Genomic DNA, 7,044 nt, shown 5'->3' with positions numbered 1-7,044 from the left:
TAGCCAAAATCACCCAGTCTAATAATTTTGTTTATTTACATGTCCAGTTTACATTGCCAGCTTAGATTATTTATCGACAGCACATATTGCATTTCCAATGGCCTATGTTGGCCTATATCAGTGATTTTTCCTAATTTAATACTAGTGTATACTACTGAAATTAATATTCGCATCCCCTTTGTTAGGGAGGTCTATGAAACAATGGTCCTTAGGGGTACAGTGGAAAAAAGACATCGATTTCAGTTTATGATTAAGTTACAGACATGTAAACAGTGGTTAACTGGTCATAATTACCTGAACAAAAGAAGGCACATGAAGGTTTCGCTTGCCGTAAGCGTTCGTCATATTTACGAAGCTGCATCACATGTGCTTGGCTACTTCAGCTAGTTACGGCTCCACGATCCATCTCCGGGGGAAAACTCGGAGTTTAGAATTGTAATCCCACAAAGTAACGTGCATCCTTAAAACTAGACCATTCATTTGGATCACAGCGCGGACCGAACCGAATGTCCAGTAAGGAACAGTACGGATACGTGTAGCGTTACACCCCAAATGGTTATCTATTCTTTTAGTAACCGATTTTTATATTTTGTATTTGTTGTTAATTGCTGTGTTTCTTCCTATGTCACAGCACGTCTCTCCAATGTATACCAACAATTTCTGTGTTACAATAAGAGTTAATCTCACACTTCCCTTGACAGTGCACCTTCCAGATTTCCCTTCCCCAACTCATAAAAACCGTTTACAAACTCAAAAGGACTTCGCGTCATATCGACGGGGCACTAGCCTACTTGAATTAGGCCACAAAAAACTAAATAAAAAAGGCTTTTGCTGCAAACAAAGCCAGGTGTCATTCAGTTTGAATTCCACCAATGAGATGAGTAAGATTAGCCTACTCATTTCATTACTCGTAACTCTATTATTATTATTATTACATATTTAATATCCTTCAATCTATATCATGTTTTTACAGTAGACCTAAAAAAGCAAGACATGATGGAATTTTCACTACTTAAGACGCTAAAAAAATCGTTAGATACAGACATGGTTTTCCTCATCTTCTTCAAGGAAATAAACAAGTCCGTGTTTAACGAGAAAGAAACCAGGCGCTGCAAGCTTTGAGGAACCCTGGGCGGATCTTCCCTGCTGAGGGCCGCAAACAGACCTTCCTCCTGAGAAGCTGGGTGAAACTGGGAGACCTGTTCTGGATGGTTGAACCCCAGGCGGGCGTAAGCTGTGTTCTGGATAAGTTGCCAGGTGTGATGGTGCAAGCAGAGAGTCCAAAGAACAACGAGTTGAGCTGAATTAGGACCTGCGCTGCTTCTTCTGTGCATTTCAAGTGTACTGCATGGCAGTTGAAGACCAAGAACCTGCAGTTCACAACCTTGACTCAGTCCACGGACCCCCAGAAATCCTTGTCGCCACCTGAGTGTCAGGGGGGGGGCTCAGAAGTAAAACGGTTGAGCGTCTTCTGCACAGGAATGTCGGCGGAGGCTATCATGTGGAAATGACTGGGGCAAGAGACTTGGTGTGCATCATAGACTGTAAAAATAAGGTGTGCATAGAGACGAGGAGCGGACCTTGAACTAATCCCTGGGGGGTCACCAGTAGAGGGAGTCACTTGGTATGAGAACACTGTGCCTGCCAGTTGGGATGCAGCCTGAGACACTGTGATAGTAAAGAAGACCCAGTGGATTAGGGCGTCAAAGGTAGCATGTAGATCTAGGAGGATGACAACTGACAGTCTGCTTTGGCAGTGTGCGCATAGCCTCTGTGACACAGAGAAGAGTGTTTTCTGTGGAGTGAATCTGGACCAGTGACTGGTTAGAGGTGTGGTTTTATTATAGCACCACTTGATGGCGACAGAGGACAATGCACCAATAGGGAAACCTTACATGCAGAAATACCTCTAAAGTATAGGGCAGAAAATGAATGGGACAGTAGGCTACAACCAGCAAGTGCTCTTCCTTAACGTTTTGTTTACTTTATGAAAATTATGTTAAAGCATTAATACAGCTTGATAGTAAATATTTACGGTCTATCATACACTGATTGCATTTTGAAAACTTGCAGTGCATGGCAGCCAAGTCAGTCTCCAAAATATTGTAGCTAATATTCATACAGCTCCTTGTTTAGGTACTACAACTACAGTTACGACTGTATTATATGAACGTTTATAGTTTGACGAAATAGGGACATGTGCCTTTAAGAGTGGGCTGACAGTGTGAGCTTGTACAAAGACAGCAAAGAATTCGGTGGTGACGCCGCCAGCTACGCAATACCCAATTTGTCTCGAGCCTATGCAACCAATGATATACTGTCAGTAGAGTACAGAACGGTTTAAATACCTTATCCATGTACGCGTTTTCAAAAGGAACTGGGAAGTTTCAAAGATGGTAATTGATGTCGTCAAGTAATTAACTTGTTAGAGAGAAATACAAGCCGCGTGAGGGAGCAACGCGGAGAGTGGACCAGAGATTGACAGGTATGTCTGTGAGATGCGACCAAATCAGTGACAGTGTATTCATAACCAAAATGCCTATGACAAAATAAACTCCAGGTGAGTTTATCGCCATTTAATTACACGAACAAATAAAGTGTTAAAGTAAAGTCAACATTGTCAGTTCACACCACGAGTTGATCAATCAACTGCTTGCAATGGCGGGAAAGGGACTACTTCACTAGGGTTAGCTTGCTACTCAGTTGGACACCACGGTTAATGGGGCGGCAGAATGTTGTGTTGTTTGTCCAATGTTAGCAGGTGCATGAACAGTTCATGTTTTCTGTACGATTATTTGCAGCATGGTTAACTAATACATCGACTTGCCAGATACCTTGCAGGAGACTGTTGTCCTAAGTGAATAATAGTAGTCATAACAAGGATTCGCTGAAGCTTGAAAAATCGTCAATGCAGACTAGGCTGACAGTGCGTAATTGGGTATTATTGCCTAGCGCCGAAGACCTACAGCATCTCCGGCTTCATTCAGCTGATAGAGACGAGGGCTGGAACGTCAGAGAGCCAATAGAGGTAACTCTATAGTGTTGAGTTAATTGACAGTCCTTATTTCTGGCCTCTGGACTACGAACTATTTTTGGGAATGCGTGTACTGTATATTTTGAGATGGCAAGTTACAATGTTATTCCGGTGTAATAGTTGCTGCCAACTGTAGTTCGCCCTGCGGACCCTGATTGTGAAATAATTATCTAACAAGTGAACGAGACTAGACAAGTTGCGTGCGCCAGCGTTGCAAAATGTACACACTGTGTATGCCTACATGCTGTCCTGTGGTGTTATCCGAAGTGCTGGCGCGCATTAACAGGCGCTCGGCTATTGAACAAGTCCCACCTCTCTTGTACTCATGGGTTTTCACAAGCATCCCAACCCAAGGAGCTTATGAAAATATGAACTAGGACGTGTAGTTATTTCAGAAATTATTCAGACCCCTTCACTCACTCCACGTTTTATTTAGTCATAGAACTAAGTGACAAATGCTGCACATAATATCCCGTAATGACAAAGCGAAAACTCGTTATTAGAATTATTAACCTATAAAATTTCATCAAAACGAGAATATGCAACATTTAAACACCCAAGCTTGCTTCCGTGCTCTTCTGTTCAAAATCTCTTGGTTAAGTTGGTAGTGTACTGGGGTGGTACTGTGTGTTTTGTTTTATTTTAAGGTTTAAAATGTTTTTGAGGATTTTATTGTTTTTCGCTTTCTCTTTCTAATTGCATTTGTATGGCCTTACACATTCGTCAGACAAGCAACCCTTGGATTCAAATAAATCAATAATAATAAATGGCTGGTGTGAGATTTTTAAAGCACATGGTGTAGAAAATAGACAGATGTCGGTCATTTGTGTCTACCACACGCTGCGTCACATCACATTTCGACTTTCCACAGTACAAATAAACTTTAAAACCGCGCCAGAAAACCGCTGGAAACGAAGGGTTAGGGTTGCATGATAAATAATGTAGCCGCACGCAATACGGACACAGCATGCCTTTACACGCAGCGTCTTATCGCACACCTGGTGTCAGATACGGGCCCTGGGGGCATCAGGCATTGACAGAGAGCGGTTCTCTGCCGCCTACGCACTGCGCCGTGCCCCGCCCCGCCCCTGTAAGCACAGCCCGGACCAGTAATAGCCAAACCACAAATACTCAGACCGTCGAAGTGCCGCAATTGAAGAAATCCGAATGTAGCTACAGATTCAGATGACTCTAATAATGACAAAGTCCTAACACTGTCTATCTTACTATTATACTGTTTTACACTGACTTGTAATACTGTTAAGGCAGTGATATTGCAAGTGTCGTCGAAGTTATATAAGTCAGCGATTTAATTGATCTGACTGTTCTAGTTCAGAAATGTACTGATTATGTGTAAATGTTATACATACACACCCCTGTTAAAATGCCAGGTTCTTCTGATGTAAAATAATGACACAAAGATAAATCATGTCAGAACTTTTTCCACCTTTAATGTGACCTATAATGTGAACAATTCATTTGAAAAACAAACTGAAATCTTTGAGGGGAAAAATTAAAAACTCACAATAACCTGGTTGCATAAGTGTGCACAACCTTAAAGCTAGTTCCGCCGCCTGGTCGCCTTTTTTGTACTTACAATGAGCCGCCTTCTTCTGATTTCTTGTCTTGATGGTCCCAGAGATATAGCAAAGCATCGTTTCGTTTGATAAAATCCGTTTTCATAATCGAAAACAATTAATGTTCTTCACAGCGTTGTAGAACGAAATTCAACTCGATCAACTCGGAGCAAAACTATTCATGATATTGAAAACCCTTACTAGGTTTTAACACAGCAATAATTGGTATTTCTAGCATGTAACCAGAAATAGTTTATCCTTCTACGTTGCCTATATGCTTCGCACCATGTCAACAAAGACATGGAGTCTGGCACTGATTACGCACAAGCTTATGTTTTGGTAGCATGTATCTTCCTCAAATGACGACCAATAGATTTGAAACAAGCTAGGTTGAGAGCACACAAGCCACACTTTACGGCAATTGTTGAACGATCACCGTCAGACGCACACACAGGACACACCAACAGTGCGCACCACCCCCATAAATCTTCAACCAAACTTCACTATTGCGCAAGAAGCATAGCTCTCGCTGCTCACGAAACTATACTTGGCATTTAAAGTTTAAATGGCTACTCCTAAGTGGAAAATCAACATAGGAGATTTTTGGAAGACATCATGTCAAGCAACTTGGTGAGTACAATAAGATATATTACCCAAGACTTATAATATATTAGCATTAGCATGTTAGGCTATGTTAGGCTAAGTCATATCATTTCTGATCGTCTTACTGCCAATTGGGTCACATGTCATTATAGTAGATTTCAGTTCATAATGTCCTTATATGTAACCAATTGTCTATTTGATTTGGCTCATCCCCATATTTCTCCCTGAATCCCCAACAGTGATTCAGGAGGTCCCTCTGGCTCTTGAACCCCACTGTGACGCCATTTCAGAGATTTCCCAGAAGTCGATAAGTCTCCCCCTTCTTTCTCCAATTCCCTTCTACTCTTTTCCTTTCTACTCCTGCCAACTGTTTGTTTACCACTGAGAAAAGACAGTACATAAAGACACGCCTTTGGGACTTGAAATCATTAGAACATTCTAAATACTGTAAATGTAAAGGGTGTCTAAACAGTATTGTTTCCACTGTGTGTTGCCTGTGTTGTTTGCACATATGATGTTAGATCAGTGTTGGCTGCTAACTTGGCCCTTATTGTAAAATGTTTATCTATGTGTAAGGAGGCATAGATAACACATATGATGTTTGATCACCACATATGATTCAAACACCACATATGATGTTAGATCACCACATATGATTCAAACACCACATATGATTCAAACACCACATATGATGTTAGATCACCACATATGATGTTAGATCACCACATATGATGTTAGATCACCACATATGATTCAAACACCACATGTGATGTTAGATCACCACATATGATTCAAACACCACATATGATTCAAACACCACATATGATGTTAGATCACCACATATGATTCAAACACCACAAATGATGCCAAAATTGCCTGGTATTTGGTACTGTTTATTCCTTCCACCCTGACTAAGGCCCTGGTTCCAGCTGAAGAAAAACATCCCCAAAGCATGATGCTGCCACCACCATGCTTCACTGTGGGTATGGTGTTCTTTGGGTGATGTGCAGTGTTGTTTTTGTGCCAAACATACCTTTTGGAATTATGGCCAAAAAGTTCATCAGACCATAACACAGTTTCCCACGTGCTTTTGGGGAACTTGATGTTTGTTTTTGTGAACTTCAGCCGGGCTTGGGTGTTTTTCTTTGTAGGAAAAGGCTTCCATCTTGCTTCCATCTTACCCCATAGCCCATTCATATGAAGAATACGGGAGATTGTTGTCACATGTAGCACACAGCCAGTACTTGACAGAAATTCCTGCAGTTCCTTTAATGTTGCTGTAGGCCTCTTGGAAGCCTCCCTGACCAGTTTTCTTCTCATCTTTTCATCAATCCTACTAGAACACCTGAACTTTATTTGTGATTAATCAGAGTCACTTTAAATGATGGCAGGTGTGTAATGACTTTTATTTAACATGTGTTTGAATGTGATTGGTTAATTCTGAACACAGCCACATCCCCAGTTATAAGAGGGTGTGCGTTCTTATGCAACCAGGTTATTGTAAAGTTTTTATTTTTCATTTTTCCCCCTTGAAGATTTCAGTTTGTTTTTCAATTGAATTGTTCACATTATAGGTCACATTAAAAGTGGAAAAGGTTCTGACATTATTTATCTTTGTCTCATTCTTTGTCTCATTCACAAAAACCTGGGATTTTCACAGGGGTTTGTAGACTTTTATATCCACTGTAGGTGGGTGAATAGTAGAGAAAAGTCTCCTTAACAAGACAGTGATTATCCAAATAGAATCATTTTATTTTGGAGCATATATCATCAATGCAACTAATACACAATTTGTATTAATTGCTATTTTTGACTACCTAGAATAAACAA

General features: G+C 40.8%; 1 protein-coding gene across 3 annotated transcripts in view; it reads left to right on the top strand.

Annotated features, from left to right (window-relative positions):
• The first annotated feature begins 2,266 nt into the window (after positions 1-2,266).
• tnk2b (tyrosine kinase, non-receptor, 2b) overlaps positions 2,267-7,044 on the top strand; it is a 59,486-nt gene continuing 54,708 nt past the window's right edge. For all 3 annotated transcript variants that reach the window (XM_034290420.1, XM_034290416.1, XM_029117649.2), the window contains exon 1: positions 2,267-2,485. The gene's annotated coding sequence lies outside the window, so the exon portion shown is untranslated. The remainder of the gene's footprint in view (positions 2,486-7,044) is intronic.

Source organism: Esox lucius, chromosome 3 (genome assembly GCF_011004845.1).
Source record: "Esox lucius isolate fEsoLuc1 chromosome 3, fEsoLuc1.pri, whole genome shotgun sequence".
Classification (NCBI taxonomy): domain Eukaryota; kingdom Metazoa; phylum Chordata; class Actinopteri; order Esociformes; family Esocidae; genus Esox; species Esox lucius.
Note: the sequence above shows the minus strand (reverse complement) of the source record. Positions and strands in the feature narration are given on the sequence as shown.